Here is a 22473-nt window from a genome sequence, read left to right on the forward strand (position 1 = left end):
TGGTGGCAATACACAATTGACCAACTTAGCTATGATACCAAATAGTATATAACTAGCAATTGCCCCAAAAGGTGTAAAGAGAGGTCGATGAGATTCTTAAATTGAAAAAAATGTATTTTGGTTTCCATAATCAAGCAAGTAATAAATGAACTTTGATTTGGAAGATTGAATTTTGGATGATGCAATTGTTTTTAAGCTTCACATGGAAGGTAGCAAAGCATATCTGCAGATGTTCATAGTACATCATAAATCACTTTACTCAAAATCATAATGCAGAATAACACATAAAAGATTCTATCCATGAGATTAGAGATTGATAATGAAAAATAACACATAAAATATTATATCCATGAATTTGACAATCTTCTCGACATCTAAAAAAGTTTTTCCAACCTAAATTTACTTTTATTGTTTTTCTCTTTTGGTCGTTCTCTATGTAATTTGTGTACATCATAAAGCTCATATGCATGTAATCTGTGTACATTTTCTATAATACAATGTCTTCTAACTTACCAACATAAAAAACACACTATACAATCTAATATAATTGATAATATTTATTTATTTTTGCAAAAATACTCTAACAATATGCTTCTTATATACACTAAAGCAATACCAAAATTTTCCACTAAATCCCCATGTAAAAGACAAAAACATAATCAAATTTCAATATAAAAAACAAAAATATAATACGAATTTAATTTTTCTTCAAATCTTAATTGATTTAAATAATGGAAATATTAAATTTGTTCACTAATTAATTATAATTTTTAATCTTTCTCAGATTCGTAAACTTTAAGCTAAAATCACCTATATAAATTTAATAATATAAAAAAGATATTTTTACCTTTCCTACCTTCATGGAAAATGAATATTTGCTAATTTAAAAATATATAAAATAAATTTAGGATAATCTAATTGTGATAGCCGGGATGGGAGGGAAAAGGCCATGGTTATTTTCCACCGTCTACTTTGCCAACAACTACTTTAGGAAGCAATAGTGCTTCTTAATCACAAGCCTTGAACCAGACAAATCAATGAAGTTGTTGTCCATTAATTGTTGCTTAACTTTTGCTCTTGGTCTGACTAGTAGAGTATAATTGAAGTCTCAAGTTGCCCCATTTGTTTCACACACATCAACAGTGAAAAGAGATGCATATTTCAAAACCCACCTCATATTTGAAAAGCCATCTCAATTGACTCTAGCTTTCCTATACCCAAGCATTCGTTGCAACACCCAATGTTGGGCAAATGTCTACCAAGAGAGCTCCATCAAGAACACCCAATACTTCTGTTTTTCCCGTGGTTGTTGAGATCGTAAATAAACCATCAAATTTTGTATCTGCATCTAAATCCTCTCCAATCATGTTTTCGTTTCTTCGCCTCTATGATGTCTTATTTCTCTTTTACTGCCCAGATAAGCCATCCTCTTCCTCTTGTGAGACTTCTTTTTCTTTTATTTTCTCTTAATACGTGCTACTTCTATGTTAGAATTTTCTTTGAAGCCTCATCATCACTTTCTTCCACTTGGTCTTTGACTTCCTGCCACCACACTCCTCTGCTTCTCCCTCTGATATTGTTGTTATTTTTGTTTTTCCCTCTCGGTTTCTCATTCTCTTTCACATATTTCAGAGAGGCACTCTACTTCTAAATTCTCATGTCAAGCATCTTTTGCTTCAAACTTAATTACTAAATCGTTGTATCTTAACCTTTTTACTTCTCATTTGTTCTCATGTTTGCTAAATAGACTATGTGTGCTAAACATGTACTTCTCCAATTAAATGTCTCTTTCCAATAGTAACTTGATAGACTCTGGCAATGAAAATATCTAATTTTGTTAACAAAAATTTACAATTTTGCAAAATTTGATATTGTAAATAATTTCTAAACCGCTCTTTTAATTGGAATGACTCCATTCACAATTCCAACAATCTTGTATAAATCCTTTCTAAATTTTAAAGTAAGCTCACCATATTCCCATATTTACCACTTCCTTCCTCGTACTTTATGAAACTACTATTTCCTTGATTTTCATCTCATACTCTTATTCCTTTAAACCTCATTCCTAGATTTTCATACAAATTTACACCTAGATTAATACAATGATAAAGAAAATGTTTTCCAAGATCAATTCAGTTTGAAAACAATTTATAGTATTTTAAAGTGATTTCATATCATTTTTTTTAATAATAAATATATTAAAGATTTGGAAAAAAATTGAAATTCGAATTTACTATAAAAGAAATAATATTAAAAATAAATTTACCAAAAAAATTATTTTGTTTATTAATTCACCATATTACCAGCATCATCTAAAATTTTATCATTTACCATTAATATATAAAAATACAATAATAATTCATTAAAACACTATTTCTAAATTCCAAAATTCATTTTTAATACCATTCCATCTCAACATCCACACCGGCCACACAAGATACTTACCACTGGTAATATAAAAAAATAAAAAGAAAAAGAAGTCAGTGATGTATCCAAATCAAATGCATAAAAAATATTTCCTTTTTTCATGATATCACTAACCAAATTTGGATCCTCTCTGTATGGTTGACAGGTATGTTCATTCGATGTATCTTTTCGGTGAATTAACTTTTAAGCTGTATAAGAGCAGATGTATAGGTGAGAGTAAGAAGATTGGACAAAGAAGAGTACATATTTCGCCTCTTTTTATTTGGATAATGAAAGGTAAGCAGGGGAGGAGATCACATTTCTGGGGGCTATTCTGGTTTTAAATTTGAATCACATTGAAAACTAGCAAATAATAATTTCTTTGTGGCTGTACCCGGTGAACTCGCCCCCATGGAACTCGCTCGCAGACTGTGGTTACAAAAATGGAGTTAGTGGAAATCATATCGGTAACAACAGATATCACGAGAATAAAGCTAGAGCTATTAAACAGGTGAACAGGTGTCATGAGCTAGTAAATTTGGTAGCTGGAAAATCTTACTGCTCCATTTCTGGCTATTAGTTATCTATGACTGCACGAGTCTCACCATGGCTTGGCGGGTACACTCTGGCTATTCATGAATTTATAATAGTTATGATTCCCTTGCTCATAATTTTGCTTAATAAAAGTGTTGTAACATTTATATTAGTCTTACATTTGCAGTGCCATTGAAATAAAAAAAAAAAAAAAAAAGTAAGAAGCTCGGTCCCATAAAAGAGAGAGAAAAGAACCGGATTGTTCCCATGTAGTAAAACGATGTGATTGCCTGGAACCTCTCTGCTGGGTTGCGGTGTCCCAAATTTGAAACTTGACCTCCTTCCTATCGATCTCCACCAACTGGGTCTAGAATTGTAAGTGTATTGTTTAAAATAAATAATGTGCATCTGGACCTCATGTAATGGCCTACCTTGCATGAGGCCCACCTAGCGTCAACATTGCAGCAGTGATAAACTTAATAATATGAGCTTGTCGCTTCGGGAGACAAGGGCAAGGGTTTGTTGGAGAGTGCAGACGAGCAATTCTATCTCGGACGGCCACTCATTCGAGCTCATGGATTCGTTCCGATCTTGAGGACACCTTAGACACTAAGCACAACAATCACCATAGTTTTATGAATAAGAGGAACGATATCCATGGCAGCAGTAATGAACATAATAATAATCGTTTGGAGTTTATCGCTTCGAAAGACAAGGGAAAGGTTTTGCTGGAGAGCATGGATGGGATTTGCGATGTTGTGTTAAATGTTGTATGTTATGAGAATGGATTGGGATTATTGGAGCCGCAATATTGTAAGCGGCGGAAGTCATCCAAAGGGCTCGACTTTGATCAGCGGGGCGCTAATAGTCAGAGACCGACGAGTGCAACGAAAATAACCCCATTCAAGCTCTAGTGGATGCTTTGGTGGGGAAAATAACCCCATTCAAGCTCTAGTGGATGCTTTGGTGGGATTTTCGGAGGTTTATAGCGGAATCGAAGTCAGTGAGATGGAGCTCTTCAGTAAGATGAATCTAGAACTCACTAGATAGACGTAAAATGGAGCTTTGCACTAAGATGAATCTAGAGCTCGCTAGACATAGAAGAACAATGGTGGTGTTTCTGGCTTCAGTTCCGTTTCAGTTTCTTCAAGCTTTGCATCTTCATATTTAGAAGAAGAATCACTGCAGTTAATTCTTTGTTGTCCATTACATTAAATGCCAGAGTGGTTGATTGAGGGGTTTGTTGAATGGAGATAAAAATCACACTTTGAATTAAATGAAGGAGTTGCAGCTCACAGGTGTGTACGGCACCTGGGAGACTGCACTCAAACAAAGAGGAGACTCCCACTCTCGTTCACTCTACATTCCATCAAATGAATATTACAATATTAAATACATCACTGAAAAATAGGTAGTTGTAAACAACCTCCTAAACTCTAGGAACTAATCCTAAACTAAGGAGATACGTTACAACCATATAACCATTTCTCCATTATTTTTAACTCCCCCCCTTAATGGAGAAAGGGTTATTTTGCACTCCTAACATCCCTCTAAATAACTCAAACTTTACTCGCCCTAGAGTCTGAGTAAAAATATCAGCTAAATTATTACAAGTGTTACAATACTCCACACATATTTCTTTTGACTGTATCTTTTCTCGAACAAAATGAAACTGAGTGTCAATATGTTTAGTATTTTTATGGAAAACTGGATTGTATGCAAGCTTTATTGTGCTCTGGTTCTCAGTTTTGATGCTGGTTGCTTCTTTCTGACTTTCGCCTGCATCGCTAGCAATCTCCTCAACCAGATGACTTCGCATGTAGCTGCACACAAGGCCTGGTACTTAGCTTCACATGATGATAATGCTACAGTACTTTGCTTTTTTCTACTCCACGAAATAACCCCGGATCCAATACTAAATGCGTAACCTGTGATTGACCTTTGATCATCCAGGTTACCTGCCCAATCAGAATCTGAATAACCTGCTAAAGTAACATCAGAAATGTCAGTGTATAAAATACCATAATTACAAGTACCACTAAGGTACCTCAACACACATTTTGCTGCAATCCAGTGACTTTCAAGTGGTCTAGACATAAACTGGCTCAGCACACTAACAGAATATGCCAGATCAGGTCTACTTGTCATGAGATATATCAAACTTCCCACTAGCTGTCTATACAAAGTGGCATACACTTGTTTTGTGCCATCATCACTGCTTATCTTGAGATTCTGTTGCAATGGTGTTGCTGCTGTTTTACACTATTCCATTCTGAATCTTTCCAACAGGGTTCTGGCATACTTTCCTTGAGTTAGAAAAGTTTGACCAGAATCTTTCCACACCTCCAAACCTAGGCAATAATGAAGATCTCCAAGGTCTTTCATTTCAAATACCTGTGACATTTGCTGCTTGATTTCTGTGATCAAGTTATTTGCATTTCCTGTTATAATCATGTCATCCACATACAAAGAAATCAAAATGATTTGTCTCTGTTTATTTATCTTGGTATACAGGTTTGGGTCGTTGAGGCTCCTATGAAAACCATGCTGTATAAAAAATGAATCAATTTTCTCATACCGTGACCTGGGTGCTTGTTTCAAACCATAAATTGCCTTATGCAATTTACACACTAAATGCTCCTACCCCTTTTTCACAAAACCAGGAGGCTGTACTAAATAAATTTCTTCCTTTAATTCTCCATTCAGAAATGCAGACTTAATATCTAGCTGGTGTAGCTTCCATTTATGTTTTGTTGCTAAAGATATTAGCATTCTAATTGTATTTAGTTTAGCTACAGGGGCAAAGGTGTCATCGAAATCTATGCCTTCTTGCTGTGAATAACCCTTTGCTACCAGTCTAGCTTTGTATTTTTCTACACTCCCATCTGCATTTATCTTAGGTTTATACAACCACTTACAACCTATAGGGGTTTTTCCTTCAGGCAACTCAACTAAATCCCAAGTATGATTTCTATATATTGATTCAATTTCCTCATGCATTGCAGCCCTCCATTCATCTGATTTACTTGCTTCTTCATAGTTTGAAGGTTCTACAATGTTTAAAATTTTGGACATTAAAGCATAGCCTTTCAATCTTTCAGGTAGTCTAGTCTTCCTACCTGATCTTCTAGGTAGAGGACTTACCTCAACTCTATCTATTTCAGCACTTTCCGGGCCTGCATCATCATTTATTACACTATCTGCTGCTACTTCTTCCTGTTTCTACTCCTGCTCCTACTCTTCATCTTCGTCACTGTTCATCTCTATCAGCAATGGAATGTGGCTATCATTGCTAGAGTCTTCCTTTCCATCTTCAGTCTGTTCATGAAAAACAACATCTCTGCTTGCAAAAACTTTATGAGTTACAGGATTATATAACTTGTATGCCTTATACTCTGTGCCATGTCCTACAAATATACATTTCAAGGCTTTGGGGTCTAACTTCTTTCTATCTGCTTTTGGTATATGAGCATAAGCTTTAGATCCAAATATTCTTAGATGACTAACTGCTGGTTTGAGTCCAAACAATGCTTCAAAGGGGGTTTTGAAGCCTAAACATTTAGTAGGACTCCTATTCTTTAAATAAACAGCAGTATTAATGGCTTCTGCCCAAAGACCATTTGATATACCTTTACCTTGAAGCATACTTCTCGTGCACTCCACAAGAGTTCTGTTCTTGCGTTCTGCTACTCCATTCTGCTGTGGAGTGTGTGGCACTGTAAATTGCTGCATAATCCCATGCTGCTTGCAGAAGTTCATGAACTCTCCTAACCTGTATTCTCCCCCTTGGTCCGAGCGGAGAATCTTTATCCTCTTTCCTGTTTGGTTCTCTATCATAGATTTGAACTCTTTAAAGTACCGAAAGGCTTGACTCTTTTTACTTAAAAAATACACCCATGAAAACCTAGTGCAGTCATCTGTAAACAACAGAAAATAATATGCACCTCCTAGGGACCTAGTTTGCATAGGTCCACAAATATTTGTATGCACTAGTTCTATGATGTCTCTTTCCTTTCTGTTGACATGCAAAGGGAATTCTTCTCTATGCATTTTCCCTAATGCACATCCATCACATTCCAGCTTGACATTATGAAAAAAAGGGAGTCCATCGACCATACCTTTCTTCTGAAGTAAGATGAGGTCTTGCAAATTGAGATGTCCAAATCTCTGATACCAGAGATTTTCGATTGTTGATCCAGCTGCAACCATTGCTTGTCGTGGCATACTCTTTGCATCCAATCTGTACAAATTCCCCACGCGCACTCCTGTTGCAAATGTTTCCATCTGGCTATCCTTAATGACAAAACCATTCTTAAAGAATTGCACCTGCATGTCCTGGTCTGTAATCATTGAGACAGAGATCAAGTTTTTCTTAATTCCTGGAACATATAATACATTTTTAAGATGTTTAATTTCGCCACTAGGTAGCTTCACAGGAATATCTCCACATCCTTTGATCTCATACCCACTGTCATCTCCTAGATAAATTTTTGATCCACATGCAGATTCTTCAAGAAATTCAAAACAGTGTTTCTTACCGGTCATGTGTGAGGATGCGCCAGAGTCGACATACCATATGTCGTCCTCATCTCCCTTTGATGCTGAAAGAGCACAATCAACTGTGAATAGTCGAAGATCATGGCTGTGGTCCTCCTCTTCTCCAGCAAAACAACCCTGATGTTTCCTCTGTTTGCCTTTTCTTTTATCCACCTGCCTCTTATAGCATTCTTTAATCTGATGACCAGGTTTCCCACAATAAAAACATCTCTTAACATAATTATCAGTCATACCTTTGAATGGTCTCTTTTGAAAAGAGCTGGCCCCCTTCTGCTGCTGCTGCTGCGGTTGCTGGTGCTGATGTTGGTGCTGGTGCTGCTTTCCTCTGTACTGTCGCCTCTTTGCCATCAGAGCTAGGTCATTGCTCTGAGTTTTCAGATTCTGTCTTCGCTCCTCCTCCTGGAGCAGAATCGCTGTCAGCTCATCAAATGAAGGGGCTTTCTCCCTCGCTGACAGTCCTGTGATGAATGTCTGATATTCATCAGTCATTCTGTTCAATGTGAGTGTAACTAGATCTGAGTCGGACACTTTTTCTCCAATAGCTCCCAGTGTGTCTCTCAGATCCTTGACTTTGGCCATGAATCCACCAATGGACTCATTCTCGTCCATCTTCAATGCAAACAATTTTCCCTTGAGTGCCAGAACACGATTTTTATTCTGAGTTTCGTACAGGTTCTTGATCGTTGTCCAAAGATCAGCGGCTGACTTGGAATCTCTGATATGTGGGATAATATTGTCCTTAACAGACATCTTCAGTATAACTTTTGCTTTCGTTTCTCTTTTATCACAGTCTTGCTCTTGGGTCGCTATTCCAGATCTCGACTCAATTCCCTCAACGATCGCCCATGCATTTACGCTCTCCAGCAAAGTTTGCATTTTGAATTTCCAGTTGGAGAAATTCGTTCCATCGAGTTTGCCAGACTCGTGGAGGTATGATTCTATATTGTTGTTCATTTTCGCCCAACTGAACACTCCAATTGGCCACCACTGGGCAAGTCCGATCTGCTTCCACTGAACAGATCAGGAACTTCATTGTGCCACCACCGGGCAAGTCCGATCTGCTGCCACCGAACAGATCAGGGACTTCACTGTGCCACCACCGAGCAAAACCGATCTGCTACCACCAAACAGATCAACAAGCAAGCTCCAACATGCCACCACCGGGCAAAGGCGATCTGCTTCCACCGAACAGATCAAGGAGCTGCACTGCGCCACCACCAGGCAAAAAAATCGATCTGCTCCCACCGAGAAGATCACAGAGCTCTGATTCGCCACCACCGGGCAGGTCCGATCTGCTACCTCCGAGCGGATCACGGAACCCCAATTCGCCACCACCGAGCAGGTCCGATCCGAGCGGATCAAGGAACCTCAATTCGCCACCACCGGGCAAATCAAATCTGCTACCACCGAGCAGAAATCTCCACGTGCCACCATCGGGCAACTCCGATCTGCAACGAAAAATTGTAGATTTCTAGAGAGAAATAGGTTGGCTCTGTGGCGCTCTGAACAGCTACAAATCCGCGCCAATTTAGTTATAATTTTGCTGGCGCGCTTATCAGCCCCAAACCAGCGCCAATTGGCGCGTCTGTTCTTTAAAAAATAGCGCCAATCTGTTTTGTTCTGGATTGGCGCGACTGTCTGCACAAAATCCGCGCCAATCTGCTGCTGCTTATAAAAAATGTGCTCCAACCCTTTCTTCGACTCAGAGATGATCAGTCATCTGAGATCCTTCGCTCCAGGTGTTACTACAGTTCCACCTAATCACACAAATACATTTACATGTACTCCTACCACTACAGAAATATAACTAATGATACATCCCTAAAAAAATGAGGCTATCTCTACCCTAAGATCTGATACCAAGATAAAAATCACACATTGAATTAAATGAAGGAGTTGCAGCTCACAGGTGTGTACGGCACCTGGGAGACTGCACTCAAACAAAAAGGAGACTCTCACTCTTGTTCACTCTACATTCCATCAAATAAATATTACAATATTAAATACATCACTGAAAAATAGGTAGTTGTAAACAACCTCCTAAACTCTAGGAACTAATCCTAAACTAAGGAGATACGTTACAACCATATAACCATTTCTCCATTATTTTTAACTGCTCCAACTTGAGACCGGTTGATATGGTGGTGGAGTCATTATTATATCCACTGACAAGTGAACACACAACCCAATTCTTTGGCCTTTTTTTACTTCATCGTGCCACTCGATACGATCATGGCACCACCGACAGTTGAAATTGCCACCGAAATTTCCATTGCATCTGGAGAATGGGGTCGTTTCACTTCAATAGCAGAAATCAGAGCAACTGCCAAGAGAATGGGGTCGTTTCACTTCAATAGCAGCAATCAGAGCAACTGCCAGAAGGGAGAGAAGCTTACTGTTGTGGTTCTCCCTCCGCAAAACCGTCATCCTCCTGTTATGAAAAACCAACGACGAGAGTTGTTTTCGAATCCTCATTTCCATTAAAAAAAAGTAGTGTGCCACGTGTTAATCAGATTAGAGCGTGCCACATGTCAATCAGAAAATAGAAGCGTAGACAATTAACTGATTCAAAAGAAGTCCTATCGGCCTAAATATTGTAATGCATGAAATAAATATTGATAAAGTATTGATTAATAAAAACAATGGATAGTTTTTTTAGAAAGGCATGGGCCCAGCTTAAATATAGCCCACAACACCTTTTCTTAATAGTAAGGACTCTTTAATTAATTATTATTTATTTATAATAGAGTCTATTTTATAAATTGGGTGATATTTGGTTATATTGATTCTTCTATTGACTCCTATAAATCTCAACACCTTACTCTCTCAATTCTTTTTCCCAATTTGAAAACTATTAGCTAGTGGAGTCTTATAGTGTGGAACTAGGGTTTTCTTGGATCATCCCTTTTATGGTTTCTAGAGATATAATCCATAATCCAAGGTTGTTATTTCATTTTAGGGTGTTGTTTGGAACTTTTCAACCTTCTTTAAATCCATTACCTTCATTCTCAAGGTTAGCTAGCTTTTGTACCATTTGGATCTATAATTGTGAATATTTGAAGTTTCCATTCCATAAGAAGTCTTCATAATATAGATGTTGATCCTATCACTTCAAATCAGTTGATTTCCTATTTTAATGGGCCAACTATCCCTTTTGGGTATATCAAATGACTTGCCTACTTATACACAAATTCCTGTGGGTGTACTTGGCAAGGATGCTTCCTATTGAAGATGGTGAAAATTATGACCATGTATGATTGAATAAGGTCAAAACTCTAAGATAAATCACTATTTATGTTTAGCCTAATATCATTCATCATACCAAGGATAACAATGTTGTGGAGAAAATCTGAAACCCCCTTCAAATTTATGAAAACTACTTAGGTCAACTGATTTGAAATTAAATTGTCCAATCTCGAGATGGGTGACTTTGACATAGTTGAAGAGTATATTATAATGTTTGGATGAAATTATTTAGTTAAGAGGAAAGGGAAAATCGTATTTAAAAATTCTAAATATTCTTATGGCTTATCTCTCTCATACATTCAAATATTTTTCTCTTATAGACTACAATATTCCTTTATTCATCAAGGATCCTATAACTCCCCCTAACAAGGTTTTCTCTAATTTCATCCAACATGAAGTTACTTTGAAGAATATGGGCGAATTAATCCTCCATGATCAATCCCATCCAAATATTTGGTAATCCTTGAAATCCTTCAATAAGGAAACAGTCATATGTGCCTATTGTCATAAGAAGAGCCATCCCTTCAAGTTTTTCTTTATTCTTCAAAAATTCAAAGAGCCTACAAGATCCATAGGCACTAAAGACATTTTCATGAGAATGTTGGATCTTTTCATACTCTACACTTTAGTCTTGTTCTTCTCAAGAGGAGTAGATTTTACATTCTAGAGATACCTAACACATGACCAAACATGAATAACTTCTCTCTAATTATAGACAACAACAAAGTGAAGAAAAAGTGGTTATTGGTGACAATTCAACCATAGAGGTTATAGGTTATAGTGATTTCATTAATTATACAACTAATTATGGATATGTTCTCCATGTTCTAGGTGTTGGACCAAATCTTTTCTCTATCTACTCCATGATTACACATACCAATAGAAAGGTGGAATTTTGGTTTTATCAATGGAATGTAAAGGACATGAATGACGGTGAAAGAATATTATGATGCACTAAGCATTTCTTGATGTTTTGTCAAATTGAAAAATCATCTTTTAAACATGGTAATATTTGACTTGATTTAACCAAGAATTTGAGATATTATATCCTTATTTTATCATCCATAATAGAGACATCATTAGATACTACTGACATGCATTAGATCTCTAGGAAATTTTATAAAAAGAGTGTAGAATTTGAGCGGTTTTGCACAAAAATATGTTTTAAGTAATATATTGGAAATCTAAAAAGGTGGGGAATGACATAACACACACTTCTAGTTTAAATCATTCATTTGGCTTCGAAAGGAGCCTTGAACATGCATTTTGGTGCATCAAGGAAAATTTGGTAAATTTTAGGTAAAAACAACAAAGTTATTGAATTGGTTGATTCTACGCAAGCAAAGGGAGGAGAATTTGAAAATTTTGAGATATTGGTTGTGGTAGTGTTTTTGCGGCAATGGTGTACCAAAAGACACCTCCTTAATAGTTGGTTGTCCCCTGCAAAGGATCACAGGTAGAATTGGTGTTGTTAGTGGAAAAACTTAGATAAATAAAGCATTAGTAATAGTGAAAACAATGCATATACAAACATAAACTAAAACAAAGAGGTAAATACACAAACAATGCTCAATGGAGCAAACAAGTAAAACAAATAATGGGGAAAGGTCCCTTTATTGACTACTGGTAGTAGAGATTGAATACAATAGATGAATCTTAAGCACTTGAAGAGAATTATTTAAGCTATTGTGCTCAAAACTCCTCAGCAAGGGGGGTTCTTTTCCTCAATCTCTTTGCAAGTTTCTCCTCTCTCTCAAAGAAGTATGAAGACTCTCTAATGGTGGACTCCTCTTCTCTCACTAAGATGATGGATTGCTTAGAAGAAATATGGCCAACATGCTAGTTCTCTTACTTTCTTTGGCTTCAACAATGGAATGTTGGTTTGCTCTGATAACAATTTGGCCAGCATAACAATGTCTCATATTTTGGTTCTCCCATGGCCTATTTATATAGAATTTTTGAATCCATCTTCCCTCTCTTGGTTCATGCATGACAATGACTCATGAGTAGGACAAGATGATTCCATTGAGGGCTGCATATCTTCAGGGTGACTCGAATTCGGTTGTCCTAGACTGAGATCCTGTCAGGGAATCGACCCCAAATGCGTGGAGTGGTCCTGAATTCGCTAAGTCGTCCATTTCTTTGACCATGCGACTTTCAAAGGATATTTTGTGTGCACACGACTATCTAAGAAATAGTTGTGGCCTCCTCAATCTTTTAACCTTATAAACTTTGGACCTTATGATAAATTCAAAAATTTTAAACTTCATGATGTCTTCAGTTGGAAAATCTTCACTTTTGCATTCTGCTAGACGTATTTTAGCGTCTTTTGGATTGTGAAAATATGTGTACAATTGTCTAGTGTTAAAAATTCCCCCCTGATTTATGAGGTTAGGAGAAAAAGTATAGTCAAAATACGTCACATTTTATGTTTTGATGGCGAATCTAATCATTTTTTTTAGAGAGAGGATAGCTTGTTATGGAGATGAGTAGAGAAACCCCTTGACTGAGTATAAAGGATAACCATGCTCTAAAGAAAACCTAAAGAGTAAAAAAAATGTTGATAAGAGGCAGGCATGTCCATGCTCGTTATGATTACTAGTGAAGAATTATTAAAATGAGACAAGAAATGGTTATGTTCAGTCAACATTATGGTGGTTGATGTGTTGATGGTTGACATTGATAACTGGTGACACCCTCAAGGGCGCTTCTTGGAAAAATAGAATGAATTTGGTTCCCCCGTGCATAACAAAGATGAAGCACTATTGAATGAGGTGTTGCGGTATGCATGGGTCTTCAACTTTGGGTACATCCCCTGTATCATGGTGTAAGCACTATTGAATGAGGTGCTTAGTGATGCGGGGGTCTTCGACTAAATGAAAGAATTGAAATGGTCATTAAGTATGGTACCACCTTGACATGAAAACTTGTTTTGGTGTCAAATTTCAAGGGGATCGATGACATGAGTGGGCAGTAGTGATTTTCATTGTGCCACCTAAGGATATCTCTTTAAGGGGGGAGTATCCAAGGTACTACCTCCATCCTCGAATATGAGTGTTGTAGTCGACAAGAAAGAGGCGTCAACTGCCCGATATGATGTGTCGGGGAATCAATATAAGGTGTAAACATACTATAATAGTGTGGGTCATATAAGGCATGATAATGAGAGTTGACGATATGAGTGGATATGGACAATTGGCTCGAGGTTGGAGCTATTATGCAAATGGCGGCAGTGAAAACATGTTTATTGATAGGGATGGCCCTAGAGTCAATAGAATTTCCAGGGTGGGTGTACGTATGTCCTGACTGACTTGAAGATGGTAAATGACTATGGGTGATGTATGAGCTTCGACCAAGGGTGAATAGAAAATTCTGCCGGGTGAAAGACATGAAAATATGGGTGGGAGTATTTTACCTAAAAAAATATCTATACACTTTCCAAAAGAAAATGAAGGTGATTTGGATGTACAGACGCGGAGACAGGTGCCCCATGATAATGGTGACCTAAATGGAGGTGTGGTGCTTTTATTGAGGGTGGGGGCCCCATTGGTTGGTCTCCATGTTGGTTTGGTGAGGCGGATGAAGTGATGCAGATGGTCTATATAATATGGGTGGATGATAGGCTAAATGTAGGACGTGGTGGTGCATCTGTCTTAATCTACCGTAAAGTATCAAGGATGGCCTGGGAATGAGGTGTATGGGTGATGAATGCAACATAATGAGGTTGATCTTCAAGGCATGTAAGTAGAGTGATTCTCGGGCCTGAGTAGGTGGTCATGGCTCTTGATAGTGAATAGGGGCCTATAAACATGAAGTGAGCCATGAGTGGGAGGGCTCTATCGACCAACATGGATGTTTATCATATGCAAGGTGAGGTGGTGATAAACATGGTCGAGATGATGGACCCTATGGTGCATTTTGGATAAATGATGTCAGGATATGCAAATCTTAAGAGGAAGCTTATCATGTTAAGTGGTGAATGATACCTACTCTGTTATTTGCCTGTCGGGGTGTTGGTCGAAGTGGATTGTTCATGATGTACCTGCAATATACACGGCCAATACCCCAAGTGAAAGCATATTTTTAACACATATACATAATTTTTTATTGACTAACTGATATGAATCAAAGAACAAGAGGAGGCATGCCTGAAATCATTTTCTCAGAATGTGGTAGGTCCAAAAAATGAGTTTTGGCAATTACTGGAACAAAGAATTCTATGATGGAGATGGTGTGGTACTGATCCTTGTGTCTCTCCCAGTTTGGAAAATGGAGGCCCTGAGCTTCTGTAATGGGCTCAAAAAAATGGTAAAGAGGGAAAAAAATAGGGTTGAGGGGGCCAAATATCATCTCATTTGCATTGTTGATCTTCAGAGGTCAGAGTGAGTTTTAGGAGTGTTTCTTGTCATTGCGGTCAGCCAGAGTACTAGAAATGCGTGCGGGGAGATACAGGTAGGAACTTGTACCCTACCCTTTGTGCTTTTGGTAGTTCTAGGGTAGAGAGGTCATACAGGGGTCCTTTATGTGGCCTTTTTAGGGTGTGATTTTAGGGCCGCGTGGGTGACTCATTTGGAGTCGCGTGGTCGCTGTGTGAACCTCTGAGGTTTGTACAGTGACACTACACAAAAATGGCCCTCAGACGCATGAACTGTGCGTTTGAGTCGCAACAATCCATGACGATATCTATCAGGGGTCGTCATGGCTTGGTCGTCAGACCACACGCGGTTTGTGTGTCTGTGTTCAACACATACTCGCAAACCTCGTGTTTGATCTAGACACAAACGCGTGGCCTTCGGCCCTTTGGTTGATGCGGCCTATGGCCTGACAGATGCGTGCACACACATTTGTTCAAGAAACAGAGGCACATTGCGTGTGTTTATAAGGTGCATAAGCGCACGACTATCAGAAAAAAAGGGGGGTTTTCTCTTTTTTTACAGCTTAGGGAGCTAAATATTGATATTTGATATCCTTGATTGCACGATGATTTGGAGAGAACGTGATTGGGTGACTGTATGTATGGAGGTCACAGGGGATCTAGTAGCCAGCCAGACTTTGGCTCAATGGGGTTTTCTGAAATTTATTCAAAACCCCATATTAAGATTGCAGGATAAATTCCTGTATTTTTTTATTCGTTGCTGGGATGTGGATCGACAGATTATGGTGATTCGTAGGGTTGATCTGCTAATATCAACCCATATAGATGTATACTTCGTGACAATTTTTCTTCCTTGTGGAGAGGCTTTTCCATATCCACTACCATCTGGGCATGTGGATATCCATCGATGGGCAGAGGATGAGGCTCATTGTGGGCCTAACCCTTATGAGGAGGGTTGTATCAAGGTTGTTGCTATTGTGTATCTCATTGAGTGGGTTTCTTTAGCAATGATTGTCAAATTGGTGGGATCAACGTCCCCCCACAAAGTATCGGGGCATCAGATAGCGGTCCTCTAGGAGTTGCAAGCAGGCCACTTCTTTGATTGGGCTCGATTCTTATACAGGGGCATGATGTCCCTGTTGAAACAGGTGTGATGTGGCGGGCTTCAGATATTTTTCTACACGAGCGTTATATGTAGTATCATGTACAAGAGGGTCGTGATGCTCCGACCTATTCTAGTAGTGTCGACAGGGCCTGCCAGGGAGCCTCGTATGTGACGATGGGAACCTATGATGCCACGAGTTAGTGGTGGTGCTGTGGGGCATATTGGAATTCCATCGTGGAGGGTTGGTTTAAATCCAACCCTCAGCTGATTTTGGAGTTCCCCTACCATGGCGTGGACTTCTAGGGAGATCCAGACATGGGGCTTCCTCCAGGTGATGCCTAGGGACCAACAAGTATGAGAGTTTTGTTTTCTACATTTATATATTTTTTACATGTATAGGTATGTTTTTTATATGATGATGTTGATACCATGTTTGTTTATTTTTAGATGCAAGGTCACAAGGGCGACCACTGGCCTACTTGGTAGGCCATGATCTGAGATGCATGGGTGTCGTAGGGGTGGCACTCGTGCCCCAGAGACCGAGAGATGCGAGGCCACCTGTTGGGCCTCAGTGGTTAGTGTAGTAGTGCCGGTTAGAGATTGGTGGACCCTCTAGTGAGGGTGACAATGCAACAGCGGTCAGGGACACAGAACCACGACGTGAGCATTCTGAGGCAGCAAAGGCATGGTTCGTAGTTGTAGAGGCCAAGCTATAGAGTTACCAAGATACCTGGGGAAGAGTTGATGCCCTGACTAAAGGGTTGCCCATCGAGGTTTGGGTGGGGTTGGAGGAGGTTGTCGTGGAGACGATGATGTCACTTGAGTGGTTGCATCGACCATTTTTGCGTCGTATAGCTATGCCGATGACCATGGAAGGTCTTATTTTGGGTGCGAAGATTGGTGCATGGGAGCGCTAGGGAGACCTTTGGGTCCATATTTTAGATGATATTATGTATGCACCAAGGAAAACACCGATTATGAGGATGCTCCCCTGTATTTTTGTTGAATTATTTATCCTGGTTGTGAGAAAGTGGATTATACAACTACTTTTTTTACTCATAAATTTTTTTGATATGTATATACGAGATGATATTTTTCGCAGCTTTTATGATGTGTCTTATGCGTCTATACTTTTGATGTATTTCTGCATTTGTTTGAGATGCATATTATGATCATGGTTTATGTATCTTAATGGTTATATATATGTGATGCATGCTAGCCTAGGATTTGATTATTTATGCGATCAGTTGTATGATTTTGATCCCTTGGTATATGTGTAAATGTGATATGATCAAAATGTTGAGCTAACCTTTGTGCATGAGACACTTTTGAAAAAGGAGTGAATCACAAACCTAAAAGGTCTTGTTCAACTGCGATACAACCACCTAGGAATCAAGGAATACATGTAGGTGACGAGTACCTAATTTGTGGGCATAGGCAAAGAGATATATGATGACGTCGTACTCAACTTGATTTTTGGTGGCTGATCATACAAAGTTTGTTATAGAGACATGTTGTGTGGTCAAGAGAGCATACCAAGTTGTGGTAGTGAGGTTTTGCGACCATCGAGATGCACCATCAGCAACTTCGTGATGATGGGCTGGTTGATGATCCATTTGTGGCACATGATGACAGAGTGATTTTTTAGAGTGAATCCATGATGAGGTGATCATCATAAAAATAAGTCATGGTGCATACACGTACATTCTAACATTTTATGGGTGAAACTTTTTGAGGTAGAGACCATTGATGGGATTTTTTAGGCAAGTCCCATTGGGCTCCGACGACTTCTTGGGAAACATCGTAGCAGAGAACTAAATCCCCCTTGGTAAATGTTTGAGGCGTGATGTTGTGATCGAATGAGGCTTTAACCCTCTTCTTATGTGCTTCGTTATTCTGGAGGGATTCTTGTCAACTTTCATCGACAAGCTCTAGTTGTACCAACCTTTGTTCCAAAGGTTTGGTGTCACTAAGAAGCTTGATGGAAGAGTGTAAGGTAGGGATCTCACACTCAATGGGAAGTACAACTTCGACCCCATATACTAGTTGGAAGGGTGTGAACCCTGTAGACACCTTGACTATTGTGCGGTATGCCCACAAGGCTGAGAACACCATATGGTTCCAATTAGTTTTGTGAGTGTTCACCATGTGCTCTAGCATGGTTTTGAGAATCTTGTTGAGAAATTCTACCTAACCGTTGGACTGCGAGTAGTATGGTGAAGAAAACTCATGAGAGAAACCAACATGTTGGGATAGCTCTTGAAAGATTTTTTTCTCGAAATTTTTACCATGGTCTAACACCAACTCCTTGCGAACACTGAACCGTGTTATGACATGGCTGAAGAAAAACTATGTTGTAGTATCTGTGGTGTTATTATACATGGGCATTACTTATGCCCATTTAGCGAAGTAGTCCACGACAAACACAATGTACTTGTGGTTTCCCGATGATGGGGGCTTACATGTCATGAATTCAATCCCCACTTGCAGAAGGAGTCAGCTACGATGACTAGATGTAGGGAAGCAGGTGTTGCTCATGCCTTATGAGTGTATCATTGGCATTATTCGCATATTTTAACTGCCGATATGAAATCGTGGAAGAGGGTGGGCCAGAAATAACCAACACAAGGATTTTTGGGCGGTGTCCATCCCTAAGAGGTGTTCATCACAAGCCTTGCTATGGAAATCATTTAATGCTTTCTCATCTTGCTGGTGGTTGAGGCATCGACGTAGGATGGTGTCGATACCTTGTCGATAGAGGACATCCCTCAAAAGGAGGTAACGGGGGCCTGGTGGCATATGTGCCTCCGATCATCGCGAGTAAGCTGGGGTTTGAAATTTTGAGTTTTTAAAAAGAGGAGGATGTCATTGTACCAGGGGTCATCCATTGATACTAAAAATAGATGTTCATCGAGAAGATCCTCATTGAAGGGAGAGCCTTGGGTTTTTGTTGGTAGATATGTGATGAACTCGACGAGGATGAGTTCCTTTTCGCTCTTAGGATAATTAAATTGTAGAATAACAATCCACCGAGCATAATTTTAGTTCATCATACGATGAGTGAGCAGATATCTCATGGGGTTAATGGCTTCTATTATAGTAGTTGTATGAAGGATGATATAATGCTAAATATTTTTTACGGAATGTGCTAGGGCTAAGGTATTTTTTTCTTTTGGTTCATACTTCAATGCAGGCCAAGATAAGTTCTTGCCGACGTAATAAATTATGTGCTCCTTGTTATCTGGTTCGTCTTGGACTAGCACCCCAGCAATGACTATCTCTAATGTTAATAGGTATGAGGTATAGTCTTTGTTGTGATCAAGTGGGATGATCAAAGGATCTTGAGATAATGCATCTTTTAAATCTTCAAATGATTTTTGAGCTTGATCATCCCGATGGAAGGGAATATCCTGATGAAGGAGGTGCATGAAACCTTGTAAGCAAGTAGCGTAATCAGGGACAAAGCGTCGTAAGAAATTGGTCTTACCTTGCAATATTTGTAATTGTTTTAATGTTTTTGGACATGGTACCTCCTTAACGGCTTAGACTTTGAGAGGATTGACTCTGATACCTTGCTGGGAAACTATGAAACCCAGTAGTCTTCTAGCATTGACACATAATACACACTTGAGAGGGTTTAATCATAGGTTATATTGTCGACATCTCTCAAAGACTAGGAAAATATCCTCTAAATGATTAGCACACTTCTTGGAACACACTGTAAGGTCATCCAGATATGTGAGAATGAGATGAGCTAGATTGTGGAAGATGTAGTTCATGGCCCGCTGGAAGGCGGCACTGACATTTTTAAGACCGAAATGCATAAATCGGTATGTGAATGTACCCCAAGGGGTTGTAAATGTTGTTTTGTATTGATCTTTATAGCGAATCTGGATTTGTTTTTACCAAGAGAACCCGTCCGTGAAGGATAGGACCTCATTATTAGCACAAGAATTGATGACTTGGATGATAAATGGTGTCAAGTAATTGTCTTTGGGACAAGCTTTGTTCAAATCCCTAAAATTAGTACAAACACAGATGGTTACCTATTTTTTCATGATGGGTATAGGGTTAGAAACCCAAGACCTATAAGCAATAGGATAGATGAACCCAACTTTGTGGAGTTTATTGATTTCCTGTTTGATTACTTCTGCCTTAGAAAGATGTAACTGACATTATTTTTGCCTAATGGGATGGGTGTCAGGCCACATTTCAATATGATGTTCCACAATTGTGGGATTGATTCCTGACATCTTAGAGTAATCCCATGAAAAAATATTCCTGTATTCTTGGAACAAGGATGTGTATGCGGTTATTTCTTCTGGAAAGCATGCTGCCCCTAGGGAGATCTATTCGAATTTTCCAGGTTTATTTGAAATACTCACTTTGATGGTAGGTGAAATAGTGTACATGTTCCCTTCTTTAAATGCATCAGGTGATGGGATGGGATTTTTGAGCCAATCGACCTTTCCTAGTGGGAGGAAATATCTTGATTCGATGGTGCAAATATCGTGTGTTTGTGCTCTGGTGGGTACAAACATTTTTCAGGTAGAAAAAATGAACGATGTTGCATGGCATCCCAAGGATATCTAGGTTCTGTCATGGCCTCTAGAATATATTCATTTGAGTGAAAAAATCTAGCATTGACGTGGTTTGTGCCAGGTCTTGAAGTTGTGATTCAGACCTATTTGTTGATGAGCCTCATAAATGGGTAATTATATGGGCTCATTTTACCTCCTAACCTAGTCAAATCAACCATTCTCTTAGCTTATTGTATGATTTTCTGATTATATTTATGCTTATAGGGTGAGTTGAGTTAGTTATTATGCCATGTGGTCTAACATGTATTTAATGCAGATTATTGATGGATTTCGAGGTCAAAGTCAAGGATCTAGTGGTCAAACTGTAGCAATAACTCGAAGTAGATAGAGGAGAGGACTTATAGGAGGAAATCCCCCTCATTTATTGCTCCTCACTTCGAATTCCCCTTCATTCAGCTCAGAGTACAAGCAGCCAAATCATGCACTAGAAGGTAGCCGGGCAAGTGGAAGATGATTGATAGTTATCTCGAGTTTTGGGAGCCAAGCCTCCCTGATTTTAAGGAAGCTATTGATAGCTTCAGATGTATAAGTAGAGAGGCCTAGGGCCTCACTAGGGTCTACTTTTTTTTTCTTGTGTAAACTCTGCTCAAATTTCGAGCTTACTATTTTATGACAGTTTTATGTAATCTTGTTGTTTTTTGATAATGAAGATGGAATCATTTTTGAGCTAGCACTGAGTTACCTCAGAGGGCTAAAGCTCTTGGGTTAGGGCCCAATCCAAGCAGCCAAGCTTCTCTTTACTTGTATTTGTATGCTTTACTTCAGTTTGTAGATTAGTTTGTTGTTAGATGTATTTCTCTTATGGTTAAGAATAGGTTGCTTTTGATGATTTAGTAGCTTGCTTCCATTTGTGCTTTCTATAGTAGGTTAAGCAGTGATCAGAAAAGATTCAAAAGGCTAGCAACAGTGCCTTGGCCTCTTTTCCTCCCTCTGGGACCATGATTTGAGGCAAAGACTCTCTTGTTGCCCAAAAACATAGATTTTCCTCATTCCTAGGACTTCTAGTGTTTGCAACTCTCTAGTAGGTTGATAGTCCAGTTTTTCTTTGCTTTAGATCTTATTTATCATGTTCACTTCCTGATTTGCAATAGTCCTTTTGCATGCTTTCCTTTCTTACAGCATTTTCCAGCATTTCCTTCTATACATCATAGTTTAGGCCATTTTAATGCAAAACTCTGTTTTTCCTAAGATGCACTCATTTCATTGGTTACTTGATTTTCTTGGTTGACTGTCAGTTTCTATGTAGTAGATCTCTTCCAACAGTAGGCCATCTTACCAGCAATCACACCCTCCATCTGATCCATGCCCTATAGGTCTCCCAAACCTCACCTCAATTCTGCCCTAGTTTCCTTCATTTTTCATAGAACTTCTTCCTCTCTCCTTGAGCAAACCCAATCATCTCTCTCTCTCCTGGTGATTCATGGTAGACCTTAGGCACCCTAAAACCTCATTCCAACCTTCATCCACCTTTTCCAACCACTCTCACACCCTCAAAACAGCGAAAATTGCTCTCAGCCTCCTCCTGTAGACCTCCTCTAATTTCCCTATTTTCCTCTTGTAGTTTCCCTATGTCCTCCTATAGTTTTTCCTGTAGGCTTTCTTTTGAAGGCCGAGTGTGGGAAAGGCCTCCAGAAGGCCACCTAAGACCT

The 22473-nt window shown here is 39.0% G+C and overlaps 1 pseudogene; it reads left to right on the forward strand.

Annotated features, from left to right (window-relative positions):
- The first annotated feature begins 3575 nt into the window (after positions 1-3575).
- On the forward strand, positions 3576-4155 carry LOC149246635 (uncharacterized; annotated as a pseudogene).
- The last annotated feature ends 18318 nt before the right edge of the window (positions 4156-22473 follow it).

The sequence above is a fragment of the Pinus tabuliformis genome, chromosome 7 (assembly GCF_031772625.1).
Source record: "Pinus tabuliformis cultivar Carrire ecotype Pingquan chromosome 7, CPIR1, whole genome shotgun sequence".
NCBI classification, from domain to species: domain Eukaryota; kingdom Viridiplantae; phylum Streptophyta; class Pinopsida; order Pinales; family Pinaceae; genus Pinus; species Pinus tabuliformis.